The sequence below is a fragment of the Papio anubis genome, chromosome 4 (assembly GCF_008728515.1).
Source record: "Papio anubis isolate 15944 chromosome 4, Panubis1.0, whole genome shotgun sequence".
NCBI lineage: Eukaryota > Metazoa > Chordata > Mammalia > Primates > Cercopithecidae > Papio > Papio anubis.
Window position 1 is genome coordinate 97,988,059 of NC_044979.1, and position 14,215 is coordinate 98,002,273.

Sequence of the window (14,215 nt, forward strand, 5' to 3'; positions counted from 1 at the left end):
CCACAACGTCAGTATTTTGCTATCTTATTTAAGCTTTCGCCCTTCCTCCCTTTTTAGGCCATGAGTGATAAATCACATATTTTTCATCTTGTGTCCACATAATCACTTAAAAATTTATAGGGATTTTTAAAAATGGAAGAAAGGAAAGAGAGAAGAGAACAAAGGGAGAAGGAAATTATTCCAACATAGTTCCTGGGAAATACCTAACATAGATTCACAATTAAGATGGCCAGCAGCACAACTGCAGGGACACAACACACTGCCAAATGCTTGTAGAAGAGTACTGTTATATAGAATCTATACCATTGAATGACACTGAACATTTATTAATTTGAAAGTATCAGCCAATGGTTTCCAACTCTTTCAGGTATGAGAGTCTGTTATAATGTCAAATGGTATGTTGCGTTGCATAGTACAGTATTTAGATTGAGACACAGTATAGAGATTTTGGTGGTTTTTAAGTTAGAGGGAAAAAAGAATGACATAAAACCACTATTCAGTAATGCTTTGAAATGAATGTATATTTTATAAGATCTCCTAGCCACCTTTCCCCTACATGCTTCCTCCCATGCATAGCTCCCATGCAAAGCCTGCACAAATTTATGGGTTATCTGGAAAAAAATTCAGGGGGTATGTGTGTGTTTAAATTTTTCAAGAATGTCACTACTTAACTGCTAATGAAGTACTTCTTGGAGGGGCCTCTGGACCTTCTGCTGATTTACAAGGAGCAGCCTTCATTTGCATGCCAAAGGCGTGCACTAATCCTTAGCATCAGCTGGCTTCCAGGAATGCATGCGTCCCACAATCCTGTTTATCCTGCTGGTTTATTTAGCAAAGCTTTTCTTCAGAGAGTACAGGCCCGCATTTCAGGCCAGCCAACCTGATTATCCCAAATCCCTAATTAGTGTAATTAAAGCTTTAATGGATTGCAGCCAGGATATAAACCAGGCAAACCCCCATTAAAACCTATTACTTGTGTATGCAGGAATGGTCCACAGCAGAGGGCTCCTTGTTGAGTGACTGAAGGTCCTGGACACCTCTGCACCCAACACCCAGGCCATTTTTGGTGACCAGGGAGCCTCTTTCACCAAGTTCAGGTATGCAAACCAAGCGGTTATTCCCCCTGCCCCAAGTATCCACTGAAGCAATGGGCATTTTCAGATGGGTTTACCTTTCAATCATTACTCCAACAGATGCTAGCCTCATGGAGATTTTCCTCCTGTTATTATGCCCTGGGAAATGAGACAAATACCCTAACTAAAATAATTTCAACCAACTAGGAGAATCTTGTTAGACCCTGCTGAGCACACTCATATTAACCATGATGCAGAGAATCACTCAGAACTTTTCCAACAACCGAACACCAAAGATCTACAGCTTTAAGCCAGATTTAATCCATAGCGTTTTTAGGTGTTCCCAACAGTGTGCAAACTAACCCCTTCTTAAAATGGCTCTGGAGCGTGTTCACATTATCCAAGCTTCAGGTGGATATTTGGATGTTAATATTAAAGAAGGAATAAGGGCAGAAGATCTATGACTTTTAAAAAGTCTTTTTAGTATGTGATATGCTAGGTGCTTTATCATTATTACCTTATTTAATCCTCATGACAGCTTGCAAAGGGTTATCAGTCCTATTTACAGATACAAAATTGAGGCTTGAGACATTAGTTTGCCCAAGGACCCACAGTTAATATCACACCATAGGAAAGTTACAAAGTGCTAAAAGTCTGTGTTCTTCAATACAGTAGCCATTAGCCATATGAAGCCACGAACACCTGAAAGGTGGCTAGTACAGCCAAGGAATGAAATTTATAATTTTACTTAATTTAAATTTAAGTAGCCACATATGGCTAAGGGCTACTATATTGAATAGAAACATAAGATTTCCACGATCACAGAAAGTCCTATTGAGCAGTGCTGTTATAACTGATAAGAGCTCCATCTGGATATGCTGGGTGTGAAATGGTGGTGGGATACTCAAAATGTAGACAAACAGGTCAGCGATCTAGATTTGGGAGTCATCCATCCAGAGAAAACTAAGTGAGCAAGCAGGGAAAAAGAGGCGAAGGGTGAGAAACTTGGGGAAATGCCTGCAGTTTAAATGGCAGGAGGAGAGACTGAGTAATGGGTCTCATACATTTTTTTTCAGACTTAATATTTTTACGTTTTTAGATGAACATCTGGGGTACAAACATTACTTAAGAGTGAAGATCTTAAATGAAAAAGTACATTTATTTATTTGAGTGTTTTATGCAAAGATGTCCTCTCTTTCAAAGGCATAGCATTTATATCTTCCAGCTCAGAACGGGGGTGTAACTGGGAACTGAAAAATGTTAATACAGGACATAGGCATCACGTGGCTTTTATGCAATAAGTAGCTCAAATTCAATTTCATTCTGTCCACAAACCTCCTAAATAATGGGATCCCAACAATTTGCTGAAATAAAACTCTAACACTGGTACCTGCTGTGAAGGGTACTTTACAGTAATTTTCACTTACACTTCTTTCAGTTGCCTGGGGGATTCTTTGTGATGTTAACCGACCTTGTATTTCTTACCATGAAACCAAAAACACCTAGAGAAAAAGTCGACTCCTTTTCCTTATTGGGCGTGAAAAGTCTGCTCACAACGCAGGAATTTCACTTTGGTAAGATCTGAGACCAAACCTTTGAGACCAAAGGTTTTCCCTTGGAGAGGGTGAGAAAAATCTTGGGGCTAGTTTACCTCCATACTCTGCATCCTATGGAAGGACAGGAGTCTGAAACTCTGACTTCAGAAGAAAAATTTTCACCCACCCCTACAAATAGAGGTGAGTGATGCAGAGAGGGAGGAAGAGGGAATAGTGAGAAAGGTATTAGAATGGGCTGCTAGGATTAGGGTTAAAATTAAAACAAAAACCTTGAAATTTAGAGTTCTGAAAGGCCAGTTAAGACATTTCCAACTTTTTTTCCCCTACATAATTTACAATGGGGCTTGGGTGACTACAGAGCATGTGACCCTACAATGCAGAATTTGGAAAAGAGGAATTCTGGGAATTAAAATGCAAAAAGTGCGCAAACAGGCCAGCCTTGCCTATGACAGCTGGGAAAAGACTGGAGACGGCCAACACAAAGCTCCCTTTTCCCTGTCCTCACTCGTGATGGTGGCAGGTACTGTTTCCACTCACGGTGCTGATGATACAGCTGGCTCTGGCCTCATTTACGCAATTAACCACACATTCTCTGTGTCGGTATTGCTCCCTCGGAGAACATGAGGAATTTGTGAGGAGACTTTATATCTTTCAGGATATCTGGGAGCTACTTAGTGGGTAATTCACTGAATGCTACCCCAGTGTCTTTGAAAGAGTTAATTCACCTCCTGAGGGCCTCCAGAATCTGCCTCCTCATTAGGCCTTATGGGACCAAAGGGAGGTCAATACAGAACAGCACACATATAAAAAAAAGTATATTTTATATATTCATATACATATATGATAAATATAATTTATAGATGAATATTTATATGACATATTTATATGCATATTATATATTTATATACATATAATGTATATTTATATTGTATATGTTTATATATTCATACATGTATTTATATATAATATATTTTTATATATTATATATATTTTTATATATGTATGTGTGTGTTTGTAGCCAGACTGACATTTTCTAACCATGCAATGTATTAAGAAAACGGGGGGAGAAAAAAACAACAAAAGAACCAGAAGGCCATACCTTTTAGACAAGCAGGACAGTGAGGAGGGAGGTCTTCTCTAGTCTGTCTCATCTCCGCTGTCTGTGGGCGGAGGAGGGTGGGGAACAAGGAGACCACACGAGAACAGAGCTTGGTGGGAAGGGTGCTGAGGAGCTAAGTGGTCAGCATATCTGCTGCAGGAGGGGTGGAAACCCCTTGCTTTCTTTCACACCCAGTCAGAGCTCAGCTCAAGCCTGCTCTTACCCTCTCTTCCTTGACTGATTAACATCTCCAGAAGAAAATCTAACCCACCTGTGGGAACCCTTGCAGATGCCTCATTTCTCTTGTATTCAGGCAGTGAGATACCTTGCCCATTTGATTTCTGTCCTACTTTCTTCTTACTATAATTGAAGTCTAATTCTCTCTCTCATTCTCAGTGAGTTGTTACTTAGCAGGGGCTCTTAGAAAAACAAAGGTGGGACCTGCAAGCAAGCCCTGTATTCAGCTTTACCACGTGCTAGTTATATGCCTGTGATAAGCTTTTAACCTCTGAGCTTCAGTTTTTTGTTTTTGGTTTTTTTTGGATAGTTTCACTCATGTTGCCCTGGCTGGAATGCAGTGGCGTGACCTTAGATCACTGCAGCCTCCGCCTCGCAGGTTCAAATGATTCTCCTGCCTCAGTCTCCCAAGTAGCTGGGATTACAGGTGCCCACCACCACGCCCAGCTAATTTTTGCATTTTTAGTAGAAACTGCGTTTCACCATGTTGGCCAGGCTGGTCTCGAACTCCTGACCTCGTGATCTGCCCATCTCGGCCTCCTAAAGTGCTGGGATTACAGGCGTGAGCCACCGTGCCTGGCCCGAGCTTCAGTTTTCTTATCTGTAAATGGGGGTTTCACTGATGTGTTTCTTTATTTCCACGAGTTCTGAAGGTGCGTAAGGTGGCTCTTCAGGATAAAGATTTAAAGCACAATAAAATCGAATGAGTAAGAGGTGTGGGAGAACTGGGAGAGAACAAACCAGGGGACAGAGCATAGGGGCAGGAATGGGGCAGCAGAAACAAAATGTGGAGGAGAACCGCCTGCTACCTGTTTGCTATTTGGGTTGAAAGTTCTTGAATACTTGTAAATTGGAAAGTTCTGAGTCAACAATGCAAGGAATTGCTCCCAATATTCTCAGATGCTTCTGAGTGAAGGACCAACATGTGCTGTAACTCCACAAGTAGTTATGGAAGTACTTGTACATGGGCTGAGGGGACATGGAGATGGGGACAGGGTCTCTGCTCTCCAAATGCTGCTAACAGCCTGGAACAGGTGTCTGAGGGAGGGCACAAAGAATTCTAAAGCCGACTGTGGGGAGTATGTTTGCACAGGGTGAGGCCCGAAGCAGAAGACCACTGTGTGTGGTTGGGCCGGGGGCTGTACTTTGGTCCTGGATGTTAAAAACTACTGTGTGTGCTCGTCAACCCCAGTTTCTGTTTTTCTGTTTTGTTCAGGTTTATACAAATCGTGGCAACCTTTTGTTGCCAGACTGCATTGTGATTTTCTCATGCCTTCAGCAGGACTGCCAGGGAAGCAGCCCTCACATCCCTTACTAAAAATGGAAACTCCTGCTCACCAGCCAAGGAAGAGAGGGCTGTGTGGCCAACATTTACCTTGCAATTGTTACTATATCTCCCATATAGATGTAGCACTTCTTCAAAAGCACAGGGCGACAGTTACCTTTCATTTCCACACAGGGGCCTCTGAGGATCTTATAGTAGATCGGTTCAGCCTCCATTCCATCTGATGCCCAATGTCCCTGCAGGAAACAGGCTTTGGGATTTCACAAGCCATGCACTGTGCTCCTCTGTTCTAGAACCTCCCTCTGGTGTGCTCATAGGATCTATTTTATTCATGGCAGCAACCAGAGTGCCGTTTACTTTATGTAAAGGATTTCAGCTGGTGAAGAAATGAGCCCCAGCCCTTAAGCGAGGATTAGACCCAGCCTCAGCAACCAATAGGATGGCAGCCACCAGCATCTTAGCTGCAAATTACTGTTAAGAGTCTACTATCAGGATGATTCCTTCAAGCAGGCCCTATTAAAAAAATAATCACCATCTGCTAGACTCCCTTCTTTATTAAACTGGTCATTAATTACTCGTAACAACTAATTTTGTCAGGATTTTATTGAGTAATTATAAAATAAACAGGGAGGAGATCAAGCTTCCTGCCTTGCTGAAGGCAGGAATTCTTTATAATGCTATGTTTCAAAAGGGGGCTGTAATAAATCCCCAAATTCCATTTAATATGGTAATTATAATTTGCAAAATTCATCCTTCCTGTGGTGAACGAGTGCCTTCTTTCAGCTTAGCTCAGCCTGACTTCATCTTGGATCATTAAATAGCAAACTAGTCTTTACCCACTGGTAACAATAGATCTTTCATGGGTTATTGGCTAATTAATCAAGGTGCATAATTTGATCGCTAGCACTTTTAAAAAAGTTTTATATTCCAGGTATCATAAAACAATATGATATTGCTGTAGAGTAATTAAAAATGAAGCAAGTTTTAATGTTTTGATTAGAACAGGTTTATTATCCTGAATAAGGTGAAGTGCAAAGTTTCACTGATTTCTTCAACTACAACATTTAGGTTGAAACATTTGAAACAAGCCATTAATTTAACAACATGCTCATCCAAAACAAATCATAACTCATTTCTTTTTACTGCAAAAGTAATTGAGTAATGAATAATGAAAATCATCCCACTGAAAAGGGCAGTAAATATGTTGACTTTATTATTAATACTCAATTTTGGTTAATAAGGCAGCTATTAAATTTGAAACATGATGGACCTGATTTATTGACTTATTCAAGATTAACAGTGAAATACTATCCAGTAAATACTGGGGTTCTTACAAGAGAAGATTTGATTCTGAAAAATTAAGTAGAATTCAACTGAAATTTCAGTTCATATTTAGAATGATTTGACCTTAAATCTCTTATCCCTGTACTTTGCTTGTTCCTTAAAAGAATTTAAATTGTGTGTGTGCTTATGTGTGTGTGTACGGGGGTGGGTATGAGAGGCCTCAGAGGGCCTTATACCATGCACTCTGCACCCTAGTGAGCTGGAATTCTCTGATGAAGTCAGTAGTGGTATGGTCATTCTTAGACTCTCTCCAAAAGGAGTTCATAATAAAATACCACAAGGACATTCGTTACACCTAAAGGATTAGTTGCAACCTAAGTCTCAAACACAACATTTTAGTGATGGTTCAGGGAAAAGAAAAAAAAAAAAGTAAAAGGGATCAGTGAATTTTTTTCTCCTTCAAATAGGATTATTTATACTAATAAGAATACTTGTTATTCATAGCACTAAGTTTCTTTGAAACTGAGTTAGTGTATACTGAACCAGTGCTCCTAGGGGAAATTCAAGGTTAGGTTCCTGCAAGCCTCTGGCCACAACATTTTCCTCAACGGATTAATACACGAACTTCTTTTAGGTGTGTTTCTGTTTAAAGACACCTTGCGTAATACATGTTGTTGATTCCTTGAAGTCAGGGCCAACAGTACTATGACTCATGCCGGCGTAAACTTACCTGACACATATATTCTCCTAAGTCACCTTACAGCCTTCTTGTGCTTAGGAACTCTAGATAGCACTTCGGCACTATACTTGGGGCCATTTTAAACAGCAAGATCACCAATAAAAAGCTTGAAATGCAAACAGCATGGCACTAAACACAGTGTGAAAAGGACACGTGTGTAATGTAAGAGCTGAAACAAGAAAGCAGAGCACTGCTTTGCTCAACCTTAGCTGGGAATGTGTGCACTGGTCAACTCAAGAATCTCACCACTCCATCCATGTCGGCGAGTGACTATGAAAGCACCACTTGGGGACACAAATACATTTTATTAAGAAGGCAAATTTACAAACACCGAATCCACAAATAATAGCAATTGACTGGGCCTGGCACAATGGTTCATGCCTGCAATCCCAGTACTTTGGAAGGCTGAGGTGGGAGGATCCCTTGAGCCCAGGAGCTTGAGACCAGCCTGGGCAACAGAGTCAGATCTCACCTCTTAACAACAACAAAAAAACCCGACTGTACCTTAAACTACAGGCTCTTACTACACATTCACCTATGTATTATTATATTTGCTTATCCACAATTTGGGGACATTTCAAGTGCTTGTCAAACATTTTCTTATTTATCGGCATATTTCAGAGAAGGGCTTCATTTCCTTAAGGAGCATTAGGTAACATCCCGAGTTTGCTTTCCATGGAGGCACAGTCTTTTCTAAAGGCAATGAGGACCTGTTCCAGAGTGCCTCTCCTCACTCCCAACTCTGGCATATTTCTCCTCAGGTTTCAATGACCAGAACTACATCACAATATTGTTTACATCAATCAGTGGCATGAGGAATGAGTTGCTTCCGTCAGCTTAGACCAGAGTTCTGACTCAGTAGGTCTAGGATGGCACCTAAGAAGCTGCAGTTCTAACAAGTTCTCAGGTGATCCTGATGCTGTTGGTCTGAGAACCACAGAGCTTAGATGATTTAAGATTTACCACCTGAATACACTTTTATGGCCCTTCCAGCAAATGAGAAGGGGAGAGTTTTAGGTGGAAACAGGCAATGGAGCTGTTCTACATGGTCTTTGCAGACATGATGTCTGCTGAGATACTGGTCATTGGTGTTAATGAAACTTAAAACAGGCTGTATTTCTTTTCAACAATTAATGTCATTTCCCATATTTAAGCAGCAGTTCAGTATAAGCTCACCAAATTTCATTTTAAATCTCACTAGCTGATTTTTTTCCTCATCACCACTGTTTTCTCTTCTCCTTAACTCATTTTGGAAAGGGAGTGAACAAGACATGTACAGTCAAATTCTTCAGAGAAATGGAATGCAGTAGTGTAAAATTCCGCCACAAGCACAGTTAATGAAGCAAGCTAATGCGGCTACTGCAACCCCTACTCTCAAATTTCTTCACAACCGCAGCAACATGCTCAATAACTGCCTGATTATGTGCAGATAGCACTTGGAAAAGTTCAAATACTAGAATATATTGACATCCACTCTCCAGCTAGATTTGCAAGTGGGGAAAAGTACTCCAAAGAAGGCTAGCAACATATATAGCAGCATTCAAGATGGAAGCAGAAGCCAAGCAAGCTATTTCAAGATCCCTGGAAGGTAAGCTAGAGATTTTCGTGCTATGATAAGTTTGCATAGACAGTTTTATTTACTCTAAGCATTGCATTTGTTCTAAAGATTACACAGAAAGATGTGGGAGTCACTGATGCTGTTTCCCACATATTTCTGACTTTCCACTTTTGCATGATGGTACTGCACTTCTTTGTTCCCCTTGAGGTTACATATGGGCAGATGACTTGATTTGGAAAATGCATAAGCAATGATGAGCTATAGTGGCACCTCCTGCTATAGTGATTACGGAATCTGGGTTGAGATAAAGCTTCTATAAGACTAGGTTCCTGAGTGAAGGAGCAGGGCCTCTCTAATGAACCATGGTGGACACGCAGAGTAAGCAAAAAATAAACTCCTGTTGTGTTAAGTCACTGAAATTTGGGGATTTGTTACTGCAGTATAATCAAACCCATCCTAATACAAAGGATGTAAACCTTTTATACTGCCCTTTAATTATACATTTTTTTCCTTTAAGCTCAAATGCCCCTTTAAAAAACCTACAACCTCAAGCTTCAGTCTCGCTAAGATCTTCATCATCACTCTAGCCAACATTTATCTCTTTGTGTGAACACCAGTTGCAACTCTAAGAAAAATCACAAAGTTTAGCACTTGATTATTTTATAGTTGTCCATATATATTAGTATCACCTCACCGACTACATCAGAGACTAAGGAGGGGGGCAGAGTTCATGTCATAGGCATCTTTGTGTCATCTTGAGCAAAGGAGGGTACCGAGAATTCTGATAAACAGCTGAGAATGATGTCAATATTTCATTTGAACTTCCTTCAGCGTGCTATCTGCACACAATCAGGCAGTTATTGAGCACATATTGCTGCACAGAGTCATACAGAAAATTTGAGAGTAGAGTTATAAGTAGCCACGTGCTTGCTTCATTAACTGTGCTTGTGGCAATTTTTACCACCTATGCAAATTTCCATTTCTCTGAAGAATTTGACTATGCATGTCCTGTTCACTCTCTCTTTCCAAAATGAATTAAGGAGAAAACAGTGGTGATAAGAGAAAAAAAAAATCAGCTAGTGAGATTTAAAATGAAATTTGGTGAGCTTATACTGAACTGCCGCTTAAATATAGGAAATGACATTGTTGAAAAGAAATACAGCCTGTTTTAAGTTTCGTTAACACCAATCATCTAAACATGGGACTTTGTGATATTATCTGGCCTAGTCCTTGGTCTTCAGATTTGTGCTTTTGAGCACGCGAAGTATCATGGTTCTTAAAAGGTAAGAGGCTGAGTGAAGGTCTCTTGCTTACTAAGTGATGAAGGTAGCACTGAAACACAGGTCCGAGTAACGGGCAACTTTAAATGCTCAACATAGGTGGGCAGACTATCTCATTAGCATGAAATGTAAAATTATATTTTGAAGAATTATGATTTTTGAGCTCTTAGAAGAGAAAAATATTTTGAACCTGGCCCCCCATTGTGAATAGAAACTAAAATGGGAAAATTTGGAGAAATAAACCAGTAAGGAATAAAGATCATAGGTCATTCATGCCAAAACCTGTGATGAGACTTAAAGAAAAATCATTTAATTTTTCAAAGGTAAATGGAAAATGCAAGCATGTCAACAATGCCTTAAAGCTCAGTAGCTGCTTATCTTGTCAAAAATGTAACTATCAGAGCTGGGTAAAACAGAACAAGCATGACGATGCATTCTATGATGATAAGGCAGCAACATGAAATAACATCTTTATAATCACTAAAATAGTGCCAAATTTGCTTGGGTGAAGTCATAGAAAAGAGGGGTGACTTACGGTTACAGAAGGAAGGAGCAAGCTCAATTTTGTGCTATTTGACTACAGGAGTGCTCTGGAACGCCCAGGAACATTGGACCAGCAGTCTAATTCTACCCACACCATTTATTAAATAATTAATACCTAATCATTTGAAAAAGTACTAGTTGGGAATTGGCTGTAAATCTAAATATCACTAATGACAATGTAAGTAGAGGCAAATTCAATCCTGGTTTCTAAACAACTTCACAATAAGCAGCTTGTGGAGTTTACTCTGTGTGCAAGTTGTATTACTGCTTGCGCCTTGGAATCCTCCTTCATTGCTACCCTTAAAATCCAAGCTAAAGGGACTCTCTTACAGGGATGAATGCCTCAAGGGAAGTGCCTTCAGTGTTTGAGGAACCAAAAGCTCCTGGCCCTGACCCAAAACTAATCCACATTATTGTAAGGTACATCCAATATTAAAGGCACTACGGTGATGTTTTAGTACACTGAGTTCTTAGCTTTCCTGAAAACTTCAGCTTCATTTGGCAACTGATGCCTCTTGGGGAGCAAAATTACTTACATCGTTAAAACTTCATCAAGTCATAATTTTGTTATAATTGTTAACATAAATAACTACAGTAAATAAGTACAGAGTGATCAATTTGTTCTTGATATCTCAAGGGAGTCCTTATTTAGCTTTGATATATAAAATCAGGACATTATTTATTTGCATTACAAACTGCATATCAACTATTCACTTGGGCATGTTTTAATTGGCTTTAGGTTTAGCACATTCCATAACTGAACTGTGTAAGCAGGTCGGCTTCACAAATAAGGTCTCATGTAACAGCTAAGTCTAAATGACGATGTGTCATATGGCATGTCAAATATTTTTCTGCTTTCCTCTGCTTCCCTTCCTGACATCAGAAAAAACTTTGTTCTAGTGAAATAGAAAATAAATTCTGCTACTACGGGATAAAAGGGGGGCATGTGAATAAGACCCTCTTCTTTCCTGGCCAGCAGGAAGTGCCTCCAGCTGTCTGATCTGCCTCAGTAGCCCAGCACAAATTTTTCAATTGACTAATGCTCCCCACTTCCACCAACAACAGAGTAAGATATCGCCTGCTAAGATAAATTACCATAATATAATGATTGAAGGGAAAATATATGGCGTAATAGAGAGGTCTAAATACCCGTAAGTGGAAAAAAGCATAAACGACCATTTTAATTAATTTCCTAATGTAAAACACAGCTGTAGTAATGTTGGCAAGCCTCACCTGCCCGTTTTAAATTTGTGACATGAAATCATGCCACTTAATTAAGTCTTAATGCACAAAAATATATTTTATTTACTTTTTATGGAATACCAGCATTTAAAGCTTTCTATTTATGTGTGTAAGCGCTTTATAAATTACTTGAAATACTGAAAAAATCTGACTACTACTAATCGGCAGTTACAAGTACCAGTTTTAGTTTCAATAATTAAATGCCTTTTTGGTGGACTCCTGCTGCTATGTGAACTAGCTCTAGGCTATTAAAGTAATGAGTCCGGACAGAGTCATCTGATCTCATGGTTGGTGGAAAACTCAAGGAAAAGGGCTTTGCCCACAATTCCTAGTCTGTTTACCAGACTGCAACCAGACTGCCTGCTGGAAGCATTATAAAGCCTCTGGGCTTCCCCTTCCCCCTTCCAGCAAGTAGCTTTTTTTTTTCCGCTTTTGCTTTTTACAAGTGTTGTCTCGGAAAATATGGTATTATAGAGCCCTCTGCAGGCCAGAAGTTTTGTAGTGTAGCTTACCAGCATGACTTTTCTTTTTTTTTTTTTTTTTTTTTGAGACGGAGTCTTGCTCTGTCACCCAGGCTGGAGTGCAGTGGCCAGATCTCGGCTCACTGCAAGCTCCGCCTCCCGGGTTCACGCCATTCTCCTGCCTCAGCCTCCCGAGTAGCTGGGACTACAGGCGCCCGCCACCTCGCCCAGCTAGTTTTTTGTATTTTTTAGTAGAGACGGGGTTTCACCGTGTTAGCCAGGATGGTCTCGATCTCCTGACCTCGTGATCCGCCCGTCTCGGCCTCCCAAAGTGCTGGGATTACAGGCTTGAGCCACCGCGCCCGGCCCAGCATGACTTTTCTTAAAGTGGCAGTAAGAGATGGGAAAAGTATAATTGTCAAAACTTCATAAATCAGATCTCATTAAGAAATATGTTTGTCATAAGGGCAGACTGGCATCAATTCTTCCAGAAGACGCACTGAAAAAGAACATCTGTTAACTTGATTGAGGGATGTTGCCTTGATAGCAAAATTTTGGTGGCCCCTGGTAACTCTTCATAATGGGTTGCAGTGTTAGGGATTATATCATCTTCATCATCATCGTAATTCTTAAAATAATCCATGAAAAATACAGGGCTCTGAACTGTTCACTTAAAAATGCAATTTCTGGCCAGGCATGGTGGCTCAAGCCTGCAATCCCAGCGCTTTGGGAGTCCGAGGGGGTAGGACTGCTTGAGACCAGGAGTTCGAGACCAGCCATGTAGTCAGATCATGTCTCTACAAAAATAGAAAAGTATTTTAAAAAAAGAATTTCTATCACACCTGGGCTTTAGAAGCCTAGGTATAAGGAAGAATAAATTAGAAGTTAATTATACAAACTCCATGATTTCCTCAGCCAAGTTTTCATTCGAGTGAATGAAGTGTATGCCTAGAAAAATTCAGTGAATTTCTCAAGTGTTTTAGAGAACTTAGTATAAATTTTTACAGGGCATTTTATATGTTTTAAACTTTTTGGATGAAATGGATATAAATCATTACAGAAAGAATGCATATGTAAAGATAAAAATGAGGAAGTGCATTGAAGACAAACAGAACAAACAAAGTAAGGTCTCATTTTCATTTAGACAGTACTTTTCGAACCACATTTTATGTTGGTTATATTCTTTTTTTATTGGAGACAGAGTCTTAGTCAGTCGCCCAGGCTGGAGTGCAGTGGCACGATCTCAGCTCACTACAACCTCCACCTACCAGGTTCAAGCAATTTTCCTGCCTCATCCTCCTGAGTAGCTGGACTGTAGGTACACACCACCATGTGCGGCTAATTTTTTGTACTTTAGTAGAGATGGGGTTTCACTGTGTTGCCCTGGCTGGTCTTGAACTGCTGAGCTCAGGCAATCTGCCTGCCTTGACCTCCCAAAGTGCTAGGACTACAGGCGTAAGCCATTGCGCCGGGCCTTATAAAATATTCTTAAAGTCAGCAAAATAACCAACAACTTTTAATAGGAAAATTTTTCCTAATATTTTCAAGTCAGCAAAAGTACTAACAGCTTTTAATAGTGGTTTTTTTTTTTTTCATAGTAGTCAAGAGAGTATTAATTTAAAAGAGGAAGCATTTGACCAAAATATTTCCTTTTATTGAGTTTAATCTGTGCCAGGTAACTCATAAACCTCCTGGAGCACCCAGAGATACATGCTTCTAACAACTCACAAAGGTGCCAGAGCCGTCTCCTCAAAGTTCCTCACCCTGGCAGTAAAACATTATGATCAACATTCTCCTAGAAGCTAGGATAAGTAGAAAAAATGGGAAGTGATATGACGATGAAAAGAATCTGATATTG

At 40.0% G+C, this 14,215-nt stretch overlaps 1 protein-coding gene and 1 long non-coding RNA gene across 7 annotated transcripts in view; one reads left to right on the plus strand and one right to left on the minus strand.

The window, feature by feature from the left end:
* JAZF1 (JAZF zinc finger 1) overlaps positions 1–14,215 on the minus strand; it is a 352,302-nt gene that overhangs the window by 81,008 nt on the left and 257,079 nt on the right. The gene's annotated exons all lie outside the window — the stretch shown is intronic.
* Positions 1–14,215, plus strand: part of LOC103882941 — a 111,137-nt gene that overhangs the window by 36,501 nt on the left and 60,421 nt on the right. For 4 of the 5 annotated variants that reach the window (XR_004183452.1, XR_004183448.1, XR_004183449.1 and 1 more), the window contains one exon: positions 986–1,097. The exons of the other annotated variant lie outside the window; for it this stretch is intronic. This is a non-coding gene — a long non-coding RNA (uncharacterized LOC103882941). The remainder of the gene's footprint in view (positions 1–985; positions 1,098–14,215) is intronic. 5 annotated transcript variants of the gene reach the window in all.